Source organism: Triticum aestivum, chromosome 7D (assembly GCF_018294505.1).
Source record: "Triticum aestivum cultivar Chinese Spring chromosome 7D, IWGSC CS RefSeq v2.1, whole genome shotgun sequence".
Lineage (NCBI taxonomy): Eukaryota > Viridiplantae > Streptophyta > Magnoliopsida > Poales > Poaceae > Triticum > Triticum aestivum.
Genome location: NC_057814.1, coordinates 634,316,608 through 634,333,770, shown reverse-complemented (window position 1 = coordinate 634,333,770; position 17,163 = coordinate 634,316,608). Strand labels below are relative to the sequence as shown.

The 17,163-nt window shown below is 44.1% G+C and overlaps 1 pseudogene; it reads right to left on the bottom strand.

Moving 5' to 3' along the window:
- Positions 1-5,712: 5,712 nt before the first annotated feature.
- Positions 5,713-9,828, bottom strand: LOC123171489 (disease resistance protein RGA5-like; annotated as a pseudogene).
- Positions 9,829-17,163: the final 7,335 nt, after the last annotated feature.

The window sequence follows — 17,163 nt, the reverse complement described above, 5'->3', positions numbered from 1 at the left end:
TGGGTCTCAGTGGTGGAATTGGACTGTTTTGGTCCAAGGATGTAACGGTTGAACTAAAAAAATTCAGTTCTGGTCATATAGATGTTATGGTCCGGAAAGCTGATGGTACTGCTCCGGTATGGAGATTTACTGGGTTCTATGGAGCCCCAAGAAAGGAGGAAAGACATCACAGCTGGAGGTGTTTACGCACACTGCATGCTATTCAACATCAGGCATGGTTGTGTGTCGGCGATTTTAACGAGACGGCGTACAGCACCGAGCACTTCAGTCGCGCTGCTAGGCCGGAGTGGCAGATGCTGTCGTTTCAGGAGGTGTTGGAGGATTGCTCTTTGCAAGACATGGGCTTCTCTGGCGTACCTTTTACTTGGGATAATAGACAGGTAGGTGGTGCTAATGTAAAAGCCCGCCTTGATTGTGCTGTAGCAAATGCTGAGTTTCTACAACGCAATGAGCACTCACGTGTACGCCATATTAGTTCTGTAGAATCAGACCATTGCTTTGTTTTGATTGAAACTCGTGATTCATTGAATAAAAGGGGACCACGACAGTTTCGATATGAGGATGTGTGGCAGACTCATGCTGACTATGATAGTGTTGTGATGGATATGTGGCAGCGTAACCATACTGGGCAGGGTCTTGCATCGATATCGGCTACTTTGCAATGTATGCAGAGGGAGCTGGGGTCTTGGGGGGCACAGGAGTTCGGCTGCCTCGCAAAGACAATAAGGAAACTTCAGAAAAAACTTGAAATACTCCGAAAACAGTCGGTTGGGAGAGGGCCCTCCGAGGAGGAGAAAGTAACTGTGGCTAAACTGCGGGAGGCACTCCGGCAAGAGGAAGTATGGATGAGACAGAGATTGAGGGTGCCGTGGCTGCAACAGGGTGATCGGAACACAAAATATTATTAGGCTCAAGCAGCCCAGAGGAAACGTATGAACAGAATTTCTAATCTTCAAAGAGCTGATGGGACAGTGTGTGCTACTGAAGAGGAAGATAAGACTGAGATTCAATCGTTCTATCAAGCATCATTTACGACTCAAGGCTTTCATGAAATGGATGAACTGCTGCAATATGTTCCTGAACGGGTGTCGATGGAGATGAACACCTCCTTGGATAAACCCTTCGAGGCTGATGAAGTGAAGGCGGCGTTGTTTCAGATGTCACCGTCCAAAGGGCCGGGTGTGGATGGATTCACTGCCGGTTTTTTCCAGAGGCACTGGGGAGTTATTAAAGATGATTTGGTGCCAGCTATTCTGGACTTTGTTAATGTGGGGAGCTTCCGTAGGGATTTAACGATACGTCAATTACTCTTATACCCAAGGTATGGAACCCCCAGTCTATTTCACAATACCGTCCTATATCCTTGTGCCTAGTTCCTTATAAAATTGCTTCGAAGATGATCACCAACCGTCTCAAGCTTTTGATGGATATAGTTGTGGGGGAGGAACAGAGTGCGTTTGTTCCCGGTCGCCTCATCACGGATAACGTACTTGTGGCTTTTGAAAGTGTACATGCGATGAGGAGAAGAAAGAAGGGGAAAAATTACTCGTGTGTAGTTAAGTTAGACATGATGAAGGCTTATGATCGAGTGGAGTGGCATTATTTGGAAGCAATCATGTTGAAACTTGGCTTCAGTGCAACTTTTGTGCAGTTGATTATGAAGTGTGTTTCATCGGTGAGATACACTGTTCGTGTTAATGGCGAGTTGATGCCTTTTTTCACCCCCTCAAGGGGATTTCGGCAGGGGGACCCAGTGTCGCCCTTCTTGTTCCTGCTCTGTGCGGAAGGTCTAACATCTTTACTAAAGTTTTATGGAGGAGGCCATATTGACAGAGGCATACGCGTGTCGTACAGAGCTCCGTGGGTCAACCATCTTTTGTTCGCCGATGATTGCTTAGTCTTTATCAGCGCAACAACAGATAGTGCGGATAGACTGAACAGAATTTTACTCATCTATGCTTCTTGCTCGGGACAGTCAGTCAATCGCGCGAAGAGTGCTGTGTTCTTTTCTCCTAACACGCCTGCTAATAGAAGAGAAGCTCTTAAGCAAAATCTTGGCGTTTTGGTGGAAGCTTTCACTGACAGATACTTGGGACTCCCAACCGCGGTCGGGAGGATCACTAGTGGTACGTTTGATCATATTGGGGAGAGCTCACGTAGCAAAATGAATGGATGGGCGGAACGGTTGCTAGCTTGTGCGGGCAGAGAGATTCTTATAAAATCAGTTATCCAGGCCATTCCTACTTTCAGTATGAGCTGCTTCCTGTTGACAAAGAAGGTATGCAAAAAGTTGACGTCTTGCATGGCAAAATTCTGGTGGAGCGGTTCCCTTGATAGACGATCTATGCACTGGATATCATGGGACAGTCTCGCATCCCCTAAGGTTAACGGTGGTATGGGTTTCCGAGATCTACCATTGTTTAACTTCGCTTTACTTGGGAAGCATGGGTGGAGGTTCATTACAAATCCGGGATCCCTGTGTGCCCGGGTTATGAAAGGTCGCTATTTTCCTGATGGAGAGTTCATGGATGCAGTGGTGTCGCGCTCGTCTTCGGCTGTATGGCGGGCTATTGTTGCAGGCCGTGAAGCTCTCCAGAAAGGACTCGTGAAGCGTGTGGGGACGGGGTCTACCATCTCCATATGGGAAGACAAATGGATTCCAGGATTGTCAACTCTTCAACCGACAGTCATACCGGGGGGCACTACTTTGTCCTGGGTGAGTGAACTTATAGATGAAGAGAACTGGACATGGAAGAGGGACTTGATTCGGGATGTTTTTATTCCCCCGGAAGCGGAGGCCATACTAAATATAGCTCTTCGTAATGGCGGCGGGGAGGATTTTCTAGCTTGGGCTCGTGAAATTAATGGCAACTACTTTGTCAAATCTGCGTACCGTGCTCTCGTGACTCGCAAAGAGCGTGCAGCTCTAGAGGAAGGGGCGGCTACAAGCACATCACAGAATGAAGGACAGATGTGGAAGCGGCTATGGAGGCTCAAGGTGTTGCCTAAAGTGCGCGTATTCTGGTGGTGAGTTGTTAGAAAGATTTTGCCAGATGAATGCACCCTTCGGCACAGACATATACAACCACTTGGTAGATGCAAAGTGTGTTTGGCAATGGATGAGGACTTGATGCACGCCTTAGTGCATTGCACTCATGCGAAGATGTTCTGGGAAGAAGCTTATGCCTGGTTGGGTGTGAGTCGGCCATGGCTACACCCGGACACGTGGGCTCGTGACATTCTGTCTGACCCACAGTTCACGGACACTCAGAGGGCGCAGATGATTTCTGTTATGTGGGCGATCTGGCATTCTAGAAACAGAATTACGCATGACGGAGAAAAACTGGACCCGTTGACGACTGTTCGGCGGATCAAGGAAGACCTGTCCGTTTTGGAAATACCGAGTTCGGCTGCTGCTATTTTACCAGGGTACCGTTGGGTGCCTCCGGATCCTGGGGTGGTGAAGATCAATAGAGATGCAGCAATGAGTTTGGTTTTGGCTCAGTGTGGTGCAGGAGGAGTTGCTCGTTCTGACACTTGCTTGCTGGGAGCTTGGAGCAAACCTCATCATGGGGTTATGGATCCGTTCATTGGTGAGACGATGGCGCTAAGAGATGGAGTTATCTTTGCAAGACTGCGCGGTTTCTCACATGTGATTGTGGAGACAGACTGCCTGGAGGTTGTGAACCTCTGGAAATCTCGCCATAATAGTGGTTCTGTTGTGGTATCTTTATTTGTAGAAATTGGGGAGCTAGCTGCCAACTTTACTTCTTTTTGTATTCAACATGTAAACAGGTCAGCCAATTTACCGGCCCATCTTTGTGCTAAACATGCATGCTCACTGATGGCAACCGAGAGTTGGACTGACACTAGACCTTCTTTCCTGCTCACTAGCCTGTTTGTTGGCTGATGATGCTAGGAGTTCCTCAGTTGAATAAAGCTCCCGAGTTTGAACGCAAAAAAAAAAAAACACACACACACTAATCCAAGGAAAACCAAAGAAAAGGCCGACACCAGGAAAACCCCAGAAAGATAACCAGTCACGCGCTTTGTTTTTTTTCTTTGAACATAAGAACGGCCTCCTCTTCGATTTTCTATTAAAAAAAACCATCTGGTTCACCTAATAACAAAGGGAAACGCTTACCTTCAGCTAGGATTCGTGCGGCTGGCAGAGACAGAGACTCGTGCGGCTAGGATTCCATCCGGATCTCGCCGGATCCGGCGAGTATGGCGTGTGGGCAGGAGGCTGGGACGTCCGGGAGCGACGGGGGCGGAGACTCGTGTGGCTGGGAGGGCGACACAGATGTGGATCGGACGAGGATGTCGCTGGTAGGAGGCGGGGAGGTCCGGGAGCGGCTGGGGCTCGGCTCGGCTCGGTCCGGCGGGGTTGGAAGCGAGCTTCATCCCGAGGTCCCGTGACGGCAGCGACGCATGGCGCTCCTGCGGCAGGAGACAGATAGATGGAAAAAAGGAAGGAAGGGATGGCGGCAAGGCGACCTGGTCGAAGGTCCGGTGTTCGCCGGCGGAGGCGCGAACATGGGGACGGGCCAGCTTCGATCCTCTCCCTCACCACCATCTAGTGGAGCTCGTGGCACACTCTTGCTGCTACTGGGTGATGAAGAAGACAACCTCCGCTCGCCACTGGCGACGGCAAGGCTGCCGTCCAGTTCTGCAATGTCACTTCTGTTGCAAAAAACAAATGTACAACAAGAACTTGGTTGCAAAAACAAATCCTAAACAAGACGTTGGTTGCAATAAAAAAAATCCATGAAGGACACAAGTAGAAGCTGTAGATGCTTTTCTCAAACATAGATGGTGGCTGCAGTGTCAGTTCGCGTAGCCGCGCTCTTTCTCGATCTTCTTGGTGCAAGCTTGGCAATGATGGGTGCTCTGCTCTGAGGTCATTAGTCTTGTTTGCATCCCTATTGGCAGATGCATCCTTACCATATCTCCAGGTTTCTCTCGCTTCTTCTCCTCCAAAGGAAACGTTTAACTTGGCCCTTATAATGGGAACAATTTGAATGCCACAGTAGATGCTAATCAAACCAGGAAACGAAATGCTACCGAATGTCTGAGACTACCGTTACCTATGTTCAGTTTAAGTGTACCTTTACAGACCATGGCCCAGGGCTTATCAACGCTCAAAATCTGTATATATTTTTTACATTAACGAGTACTTAATGTAATTTAGAAAAAAGGTTAATAATGATACAGTAGATGCTACTTAAATAAGGAAACGAAACACTACCAAAACCACCGTAAAAACAATGTTCAGTTCAAGTTTAAATTTCAGATACATTCCAGAGTTTATCATCACGGGAAAAAAAAATGGTTTTCACATTGACTAGTACTACTTCTCAGTTCTCACTCACACTCCTTTTCCATATTGTCTCACTATATGAAGACTCTGTTTACATATTGTCTCACTGTATGTAACTAGCAGGCTGAAGACTCTGTTTTGAATCAAACCTTGCAGGAAGGAGGGAAGGGCTGCCTCTGTTTTGTGACAATGTTGTGGAACGACTGCAAAACTGAAGAAAATCCAGTCCCGTTTAGGCCTGCTGCCGTTATGTTCAGTCCTTGCCTAGAAACAGCATTCTATCCATCCGCAAAAAAAAAAAAAAAAACAGCATTCTATAAGGACTCAGAGTAAACGCCAGCTTGGCTATAACTTGAGCTCCAGTTACAACTTACACTACTGTTTTTCTCTCTTCATGACTGCTTCTCTTCATCAGGCTTAGCCTGTGTTGCAGGAGAACAAAGGCAGGCCAAAAAAGGCTCTCCCGTCCTGCGATCAGGTACTTGAAAAATTCATCGGCCTCATACCGAAACGTTCATGTTTATCCACAGGTACTGCTGCTTTAGTTGCCACTGCGGCAGGCAACAGTATTGCTTTAGTTGCCACTCTCCGGGCAATTCACATTCACCATTATCAGGACTACCAGAACCGTCCCCCGGCCTTCCCAGCTACCAATCAAATATCAATGTAGCATCCATATATACACCAACTTCAAACAGTTCAGCTAGTATACCGTAATATGCTGCAACCAAACTGAAGCTGTTGACCACGTTGCTCCTGAAATTCAGAGATTTGAACCAGCCCCATTTCCAGGCAACTACAGCCGGTTCACTTATGTTGACTGCTGAAACATAAAAACCCTGCCTTTTCCAAATACCAACTTATAAGATGCAAATAAATAGTTCAAATCATCCAGATACAGGCAAGATCAACTTGAAAAGAGGAAACAACAACAAGCCTGTGAACAGAAGAAGAAAGTAGGTTATGGGTTCGACGCGCATCAGGAAAACCCACTGTCTGCAGTCATACTCGAATACCAACTATGGGACAAAAAACCTGATGCACCAACCAAATTACCCTATTACAAACACACAATGTAACAAAAAGGTTCTAGCTACAACACATGGCAATACATAAATACGGTAGCTCACACCACTTGCTCTTCTCGCTGCTGCAGAGGAAAAGAGGGGCAGATCAGTAAATCACAGGATGCAGTACAAAGGAATGAAGTAACCAGCGGGCCAAGATGTATACCTCTTACAACCCGTCACCTGCTCTCCTACGCCTTTCCTCTGCCCATGTCTCCTGCAATTTCTTGTTATATTCCTTCTCTGCCCTCTCCTCGATAGTTATAATCGCATATTCACATTCTCTACTGAGACGGAGCTGAACATTGTGACGGTTGGGATGCAAAGCGATTGCTTTTTCTATGAAACCTTCCACAGTCTCCACCTCGTCCACAGTTGCACAATCACAATTAATTTCGACCCGGAAGTCAGCAAGGCTTAAAAGATGCTCGAAGCCCATGTCGGAGCTGTCACTATTCCTGAATGGAACATGACGTGCCATCCAGTTAAGATATAGCCATCGAAGTGCTGGCATAGCACCTGTTACGACCCAGCCTACAGCCCTTACCGCACCAGCTCACACCAGCGGTCAAGCCCAAGAGAAGAACGGACGAGCCCGCAAGCCCAGCAAGCGGTACGGAGGCCCAGAATGGACGACCTAGCTACTTAGGCCAGCAGGGGAACCGGACAGAGGCAGGCAGAAACGAGACACTGGCGGCGGCGGCTCTCTCTCTCTCGATCCCCTTTCTTCCTTGTATCCCATGAACCCTAGATCGAAAACCTCCAATTCCTCTGTACTCCGCCTGTGATTGAGTTAAATTACCTAGTGGGAGCGTAACAGCACCTGCGGCAAATTTTATACCCGTTGTTTCGGGTGCATTAATTCTGTAGCGGAACACCTCTAGCAGCTTGAATCCGTTCCTACTTACAGTCAGGATGCCAGCCGACTCCCATACATGTAGCTTGAGATTGGCCAGAGAAGGCATACACATAAGAATATGGAGACCTGCATCATCAAATTGTCTGACGTCTAGCTCCAATTTCAGGAGGTTGGTTTGGGAGGCCATTCCCTTGGGAACCCTCATCATGGGGAGCACTAGTACAAGATTTTGGAGGTGCGGAAAGGTGCACCATGGATCCCTGAACAGATATTCTCCTATTTCTCCACGAGTATAAAGATATTGAAGTCTCTCATTGCACAACCCCTTCAGAGATGACGCCAGTCTTTCTCGATAGCGTACAGTCCATGATTCAGTCATCGTGATCTTTCTCAATTTTGTTAGATGTACAAGCTGTTCCAAAAATTTCTCAGGGTTGTCAATTTGTTCAATATCTGCCAAAAGTTCCTCCAGGACTCTCATGCTCCCAAACATATCTGCAGACAACACACAGTCATTGCGAACAAATAAGCGCACCATATTCTGTAGTCGGGCTGTACTTGATGGCAGTTCTCTAATGCTAGAGTGCCGCAAATCAAGAGTCTCTAAGTTCTGCAGATTTCCGATATCTTCAGGAAGTTTTGTGATTCCTCCAGACTGAATTCTCAAATACCTCAGTTGATAGAAACTTCCAATATTTCTTATATCCTTGTTTTCCCACGAAAAATAGTCCCCACATATATCAAACACACGCAAAGACTGAAAGTCCACAAGTGGAGGTATCTCCTTTGTTACTCCAAACACGTTCAACGAGCGAACATGTAACCTGCTCCTTGTGATGGCTTGGATTGCCCCTTTCTGTTCAAACCAACTAGATTGCAGGGAGAGTCGACGGATCTTGCTTGGCAAAGAATTGCAAACACCGTTTAAAACAGTGGCAAAATTCTCTTCATCTGACAAAGATATAATAAGGTCAAACACCATATCATGAACCTGACAATATTTCTCTTCAAAGCTGTCAACATCATCAACTATCTGGATCATGCTTCTATTGACAAGTTCATTGGAACAACTCTCTGCTTCTTGATACAAACTTCCCCATTTTGTTGCAATGAAGCCTTCAGCTATCCATTTCCATTTCAATTCTTCACACGAGATTTTTGCATCCTCAGGATATATACATAAGTATAACAAACAAGTCTTCAAGTGGTGGGGAAGATCCCAGTAACTAAGTAACAATATATGTCTCATATCTTTTCCATCACCGTCACTCTCATATGAAAGGCCAGCACCAATGGAATCTTGGAGTCTCTCCCATTCAGCTGGATTTTGAGGTTTATGGGAAAGCAAACTCGCAATGGTAATTATAGCCAATGGCACACCACCACATTTTCTTAAGATCCTAGCTGAAACATCTTCTAGTTGAGGAGGGCAGGAGTTCTCCAAGTTGAAAATTCTGTTAAAGAACAGCCTTCGGGAATCAACGTCATTCAGAGGTGGCATTTGATAGAGCTGATCACCGGAGTTAGAACAACATGACTTCGCAACCTTGATAATGCGTGTAGTAGCAATTATTCTACTACCATTATTATTGTCGGGAAAAGCTGCTCTTAGAAAATCCCAGTCTTGTTTTTTCCATACATCATCAATAACAAGAAAGTACCTGTATGCAAAATGTTACACTGTTAATAAATCTGACTAACAAAAATATGTTTGTTGTGTCTTTCTTCCACTACTAACTGGTTGTGTCTGCAAAAAATTACTATCATCAATTATGGATGAAGAAACTATACCTCTTTCCTTTCAATATACTTTGGATCCGACGAATTAGTTGGTTTTTCTTCCACCACTCTGACTGGGCATCTCCATCGATTTGAGACGGGATATCTTTCAAGAGCGTCTATAGATCAGGGGTGCGCGACACCGAAACAGAAGCTCGGCACTCGAAGTGCTCTCCCATCTTGCGATAGGTTTCCATGGCAAGTGTGGTCTTCCCCAATCCCCCACCTCCAACGATAGCCACCACCTTCAGCTCCTCACTCTCCTCTTTCAGCAAAGAAACAACCTCATCTCTGCGGCCGTCAATGGCCACCAATCCCTTGGCCACCCCGTGGAATGCAGCGATCCGGGGATCTATCACCACGGTCGTCGTTCGGGCGTAGTTGTCGAGGTTCAGCCTCTGCCGCCGCTCACCCTCTTCGGCGACGCGGGCCTTGAGCTCCTTGATCTGGGTCCCGATGCCATGGCGGGCGAACAGCGTCTTGAACCGGCGCGCGGCCTTCTTGGGGAAGCTGCGCTTGGCGTCGCCGTCGCCGTCGCCGATGCGTCGCATGAAGCGGTCGATGCACTCCTCCATGTCGTAGCTGAGGTCGCGCATGCTGCCCTTCCAGTCCTTGGCCAGCTCGTCGAGCTCTTCCATGCCCGCGAGCACGTTCACCAGGATCTGCATCCGGCGGAGCTCGCGCTCGAGGAAGGCGATATCCTTGCGGACCCGCTTGAGCATCTTATACTCATCGCCCAGCAAGGTGCCGAGCTTGCCGATGACAGAGCCCAGCGCCCCCGTCCCGACGCCCACGCCCACCATCTCCCCCTTCCCCCCTTGAGAAGAAGAGGAAGCTGCTACACGACCGCCATGGTTTGGTGCGTGGTGTTCGATGGAGGAGCAGAGCAATGGTGGCGAGGAGAGCACTTGACCTCTGCTTTGCACTGTATGCGCGTGAAACGGCAGTGTCTCGGTTATTGCTACAAAGCTTGCACGAAGCCCATCGTTTGAGACTGCCAAGTAGGTCCCATCAGATAAATAAAAGAGCATTTGTTCGTAAAGAAAACCTTTTATTAGACTATTATATCAATAAAAGAGTCCATTTCTCTTTCTATCTCATCTTTTGATATTTCTGACACAATTTCCATTCAAAAACGTTTTGCCCCCAAGTTTAAATTATGTGAATCATTTTCCCCCTCATGTGTGTGCAAATGGCTATGTGCATAATATTTGGTGCACCGGAGCTTGCGGTGCTACCGGTGTACCGATCTCACATTGTGCTTTTAAAATGTTTAAATTTTTTGGAAAAACAATTAGCACAACATCAACATAGGTTATCATAAAAATTTAATTCAAAACTCAAAACATAACTCAAAAAAATATTTGAAAAATTCAACACTAAATAGTACATAACATAACTTAGGCTTTAGAATTGGCCCATTATCACACTTATGACAAATTTGTCATTTTTATATCTCTAAATATATATTAAATTTTTATGCAAATTTCTATGAGATCATACGTTGATGTTGTGTTAACGTGCTAGATTTTTTTAGATTGTTTAAAATATTCTATGGCATCCGGTGCACCGGTAGCACCACAAGCGCGGGTGCACCAGATACATTCACATGTGCATCTTGTGATGCAGATGTTGTATACTCCTCATTTTCAAAAATAAAAAAATTACAACAATGGAGTGCATCTTAGCAAGTCCGATGGAGTGAGCAAGGGCATCTCCAAGGCAGACCCGCAAATTACCGCATCTGTTCGTACCGTGCTGTCCGGACCACGAGACCCATCCAACGCGGCTCTATATCGGTACGCGCGTGGTCCGGATGCAATTTATCCCGTAATTTGGAGACAAAGTGGGGGAGGTTTGCGGGAGTCCGAACACCTGAAACGTAGGACTCCGACACTCCCACCCCACCCAATCCCCCTCCATGTCTCATTTCCTTCCACTCCGCTCCTTCTGCCCCTTGCACTGCATCCATTTTTAAACTTTTTAGAAAGGAAATTAACAATCATGAATTGCCGAATATTCTTAGAAATGTGAACAATTTTTAAAATCCCTAATTTTTTTCAAAAAATGCGAACAATTTTTTGAAAATCCCATCCATTTTTGGAAAAAAGACAAAGAAAAATTGAAACGGGAAGATTTTTTTGAAATTCACAAACATTTTTTGAGAAAATGAACTTTTATGAAAACATGATTTTTTTTTGAATTTATGAATATTTTTTGAAAACGAGAGCATGTTTTGAACATTCAGAACAATTTTAGAAGATGCGATTTTTAAACATGAACATTCAGAACAATTAACAATCACTTAGCTTTGCTGCTAGCCTGCTACAGAGTAGACTTGACCGCTGTTTTGCACTGTATGCGCGTGAAACGGCAGTGCCTCCGTTATAGCTTCGCGAAAGCCCATCGTTGAGCTGCCAAGTAGGTCCCATCACATCAATAAAAAAGCATTTTATGGTAAAGAAAACCTTTTAGACGATTATATCAGTAAAAGAGTTAATTCCTCTTTCTATCCTCTCTTTTGATATTTGTGACACAATTTACCCCCTAATTTCCGTTCAAACACTTTTTGCCCCCAAGTTTAAATTATGTGAATCATTTCCCCCTCATGTGTGTGTGCAAATGGCTATGTGCATCTTGTGATGCAGATGTTGTATACTCCTCATTTTCAAAAATAAAAAAATTACAACAATGGAGTGCATCTTAGCAAGTCCGATGGAGTGAGCAAGGGCATCTCCAAGGCAGACCCGCAAATTACCGCATCTGTTCGTACCGTGCTGTCCGGACCACGAGACCCATCCAACGCGGCTCTGTATCGGTACGCGCGTGGTCCGGATGCAATTTATCCCGTAATTTGGAGACAAAGTGGGGGAGGTTTGCGGGAGTCCGAACACCTGAAACGTAGGACTCCGACACTCCCACCCCACCCAATCCCCCTCCATGTCTCATTTTCTTCCGCTCCGCTCCTTCTGCCCCTTGCATTGCATCCATTTTTAAACTTTTTAGAAAGGAAATTAACAATCATGAATTGCCGAATATTCTTAGAAATGTGAACAATTTTTAAAATCCCTAATTTTTTTCAAAAAATGCGAACAATTTTTTGAAAATCCCATCCATTTTTGGAAAAAAGACAAAGAAAAATTGAAACGAGAAGATTTTTTTGAAATTCACAAACATTTTTTGAGAAAATGAACTTTTATGAAAACATGATTTTTTTTTGAATTTATGATTTTTTTTTGAAAACGAGAGCATGTTTTGAACATTCAGAACAATTTTAGAAGATGCGATTTTTAAACATGAACATTCAGAACAATTAACAATCACTTAGCTTTGCTGCTAGCCTGCTACAGAGTAGACTTGACCGCTGCTTTGCACTGTATGCGCGTGAAACGGCAGTGCCTCCGTTATAGCTTCGCGAAAGCCCATCGTTGAGCTGCCAAGTAGGTCCCATCACATCAATAAAAAAGCATTTTATGGTAAAGAAAACCTTTTAGACGATTATATCAGTAAAAGAGTTAATTCCTCTTTCTATCCTCTCTTTTGATATTTGTGACACAATTTACCCCCTAATTTCCGTTCAAACACTTTTTGCCCCCAAGTTTAAATTATGTGAATCATTTCCCCCTCATGTGTGTGTGCAAATGGCTATGTGCATCTTGTGATGCAGATGTTGTATACTCCTCTTTTTCAAAAATAAAAAAATTACAACAATGGAGTGCATCTTAGCAAGTCCGATGGAGTGAGCAAGGGCATCTCCAAGGCAGACCCGCAAATTACCGCATCTGTTCGTACCGTGCTGTCCGGACCACGAGACCCATCCAACGCGGCTCTGTATCGGTACGCGCGTGGTCCGGATGCAATTTATCCCGTAATTTGGAGACAAAGTGGGGGAGGTTTGCGGGAGTCCGAACACCTGAAACGTAGGACTCCGACACTCCCACCCCACCCAATCCCCCTCCATGTCTCATTTTCTTCCGCTCCGCTCCTTCTGCCCCTTGCATTGCATCCATTTTTAAACTTTTTAGAAAGGAAATTAACAATCATGAATTGCCGAATATTCTTAGAAATGTGAACAATTTTTAAAATCCCTAATTTTTTTCAAAAAATGCGAACAATTTTTTGAAAATCCCATCCATTTTTGGAAAAAACACAAAGAAAAATTGAAACGGGAAGATTTTTTTGAAATTCACAAACATTTTTTGAGAAAATGAACTTTTATGAAAACATGATTATTTTTTTGAATTTATGAATTTTTTTTGAAAACGAGAGCATGTTTTGAACATTCAGAACAATTTTAGAAGATGCGATTTTTAAACATGAACATTCAGAACAATTAACAATCTCTTAGCTTTGCTGCTAGCCTGCTACAGAGTAGACTTGACCGTTGCTTTGCACTGTATGCGCGTGAAACGGCAGTGCCTCCGTTATAGCTTCGCGAAAGCCCATCGTTGAGCTGCCAAGTAGGTTCCATCACATCAATAAAAAAGCATTTTATGGTAAAGAAAACCTTTTAGACGATTATATCAGTAAAAGAGTTAATTCCTCTTTCTATCCTCTCTTTTGATATTTGTGACACAATTTACCCCCTAATTTCCGTTCAAACACTTTTTGCCCCCAAGTTTAAATTATGTGAATCATTTCCCCCTCATGTGTGTGTGCAAATGGCTATGTGCATCTTGTGATGCAGATGTTGTATACTCCTCATTTTCAAAAATAAAAAAATTACAACAATGGAGTGCATCTTAGCAAGTCCGATGGAGTGAGCAAGGGCATCTCCAAGGCAGACCCACAAATTACCGCATCTGTTCGTACCGTGCTGTCCGGACCACGAGACCCATCCAACGCGGCTCTGTATCGGTACGCGCGTGGTCCGGATGCAATTTATCCCGTAATTTGGAGACAAAGTGGGGGAGGTTTGCGGGAGTCCGAACACCTGAAACGTAGGACTCCGACACTCCCACCCCACCCAATCCCCCTCCATGTCTCATTTCCTTCCACTCCGCTCCTTCTGCCCCTTGCATTGCATCCATTTTTAAACTTTTTAGAAAGGAAATTAACAATCATGAATTGCCGAATATTCTTAGAAATGTGAACAATTTTTAAAATCCCTAATTTTTTTCAAAAAATGCGAACAATTTTTTGAAAATCCCATCCATTTTTGGAAAAAAGACAAAGAAAAATTGAAACGGGAAGATTTTTTTGAAATTCACAAACATTTTTTGAGAAAATGAACTTTTATGAAAACATGATTTTTTTTTTGAATTTATGAATTTTTTTTTGAAAACGAGAGCATGTTTTGAACATTCAGAACAATTTTAGAAGATGCGATTTTTAAACATGAACATTCAGAACAATTAACAATCACTTAGCTTTGCTGCTAGCCTGCTGCTACAGAGTAGACTTGACCGCTGCTTTGCTGTATGCGCGTGAAACGGCAGTGCCTCCGTTGTAGCTTCGCGAAAGCCCATCGTTGAGCTGCCAAGTAGGTCCCATCACATCAATAAAAAAGCATTTTATCGTAAAGAAAACCTTTTAGACGATTATATCAGTAAAAGAGTTAATTCCTCTTTCTATCCTCTCTTTTGATATTTGTGACACAATTTACCCCCTAATTTCCGTTCAAACACTTTTTGCCCCCAAGTTTAAATTATGTGAATCATTTCCCCCTCATGTGTGTGTGCAAATGGCTATGTGCATCTTGTGATGCAGATGTTGTATACTCCTCATTTTCAAAAATAAAAAAATTACAACAATGGAGTGCATCTTAGCAAGTCCGATGGAGTGAGCAAGGGCATCTCCAAGGCAGACCCGCAAATTACCGCATCTGTTCGTACCGTGCTGTCCGGACCACGAGACCCATCCAACGCGGCTCTATATCGGTACGCGCGTGGTCCGGATGCAATTTATCCCGTAATTTGGAGACAAAGTGGGGGAGGTTTGCGGGAGTCCGAACACCTGAAACGTAGGACTCCGACACTCCCACCCCACCCAATCCCCCTCCATGTCTCATTTCCTTCCACTCCGCTCCTTCTGCCCCTTGCACTGCATCCATTTTTAAACTTTTTAGAAAGGAAATTAACAATCATGAATTGCCGAATATTCTTAGAAATGTGAACAATTTTTAAAATCCCTAATTTTTTTCAAAAAATGCGAACAATTTTTTGAAAATCCCATCCATTTTTGGAAAAAAGACAAAGAAAAATTGAAACGGGAAGATTTTTTTGAAATTCACAAACATTTTTTGAGAAAATGAACTTTTATGAAAACATGATTTTTTTTTTGAATTTATGAATATTTTTTGAAAACGAGAGCATGTTTTGAACATTCAGAACAATTTTAGAAGATGCGATTTTTAAACATGAACATTCAGAACAATTAACAATCACTTAGCTTTGCTGCTAGCCTGCTACAGAGTAGACTTGACCGCTGTTTTGCACTGTATGCGCGTGAAACGGCAGTGCCTCCGTTATAGCTTCGCGAAAGCCCATCGTTGAGCTGCCAAGTAGGTCCCATCACATCAATAAAAAAGCATTTTATGGTAAAGAAAACCTTTTAGACGATTATATCAGTAAAAGAGTTAATTCCTCTTTCTATCCTCTCTTTTGATATTTGTGACACAATTTACCCCCTAATTTCCGTTCAAACACTTTTTGCCCCCAAGTTTAAATTATGTGAATCATTTCCCCCTCATGTGTGTGTGCAAATGGCTATGTGCATCTTGTGATGCAGATGTTGTATACTCCTCATTTTCAAAAATAAAAAAATTACAACAATGGAGTGCATCTTAGCAAGTCCGATGGAGTGAGCAAGGGCATCTCCAAGGCAGACCCGCAAATTACCGCATCTGTTCGTACCGTGCTGTCCGGACCACGAGACCCATCCAACGCGGCTCTGTATCGGTACGCGCGTGGTCCGGATGCAATTTATCCCGTAATTTGGAGACAAAGTGGGGGAGGTTTGCGGGAGTCCGAACACCTGAAACGTAGGACTCCGACACTCCCACCCCACCCAATCCCCCTCCATGTCTCATTTCCTTCCACTCCGCTCCTTCTGCCCCTTGCACTGCATCCATTTTTAAACTTTTTAGAAAGGAAATTAACAATCATGAATTGCCGAATATTCTTAGAAATGTGAACAATTTTTAAAATCCCTAATTTTTTTCAAAAAATGCGAACAATTTTTTGAAAATCCCATCCATTTTTGGAAAAAAGACAAAGAAAAATTGAAACGGGAAGATTTTTTTGAAATTCACAAACATTTTTTGAGAAAATGAACTTTTATGAAAACATGATTTTTTTTTGAATTTATGAATTTTTTTTGAAAACGAGAGCATGTTTTGAACATTCAGAACAATTTTAGAAGATGCGATTTTTAAACATGAACATTCAGAACAATTAACAATCACTTAGCTTTGCTGCTAGCCTGCTACAGAGTAGACTTGACCGCTGCTTTGCACTGTATGCGCGTGAAACGGCAGTGCCTCCGTTATAGCTTCGCGAAAGCCCATCGTTGAGCAGCCAAGTAGGTCCCATCACATCAATAAAAAAGCATTTTATCGTAAAGAAAACCTTTTAGACGATTATATCAGTAAAAGAGTTAATTCCTCTTTCTATCCTCTCTTTTGATATTTGTGACACAATTTACCCCCTAATTTCCGTTCAAACACTTTTTGCCCCCAAGTTTAAATTATGTGAATCATTTCCCCCTCATGTGTGTGTGCAAATGGCTATGTTCATCTTGTGATGCAGATGTTGTATACTCCTCTTTTTCAAAAATAAAAAAATTACAACAATGGAGTGCATCTTAGCAAGTCCGATGGAGTGAGCAAGGGCATCTCCAAGGCAGACCCGCAAATTACCGCATCTGTTCGTACCGTGCTGTCCGGACCACGAGACCCATCCAACGCGGCTCTGTATCGGTACGCGCGTGGTCCGGATGCAATTTATCCCGTAATTTGGAGACAAAGTGGGGGAGGTTTGCGGGAGTCCGAACACCTGAAACGTAGGACTCCGACACTCCCACCCCACCCAATCCCCCTCCATGTCTCATTTCCTTCCACTCCGCTCCTTCTGCCCCTTGCACTGCATCCATTTTTAAACTTTTTAGAAAGGAAATTAACAATCATGAATTGCCGAATA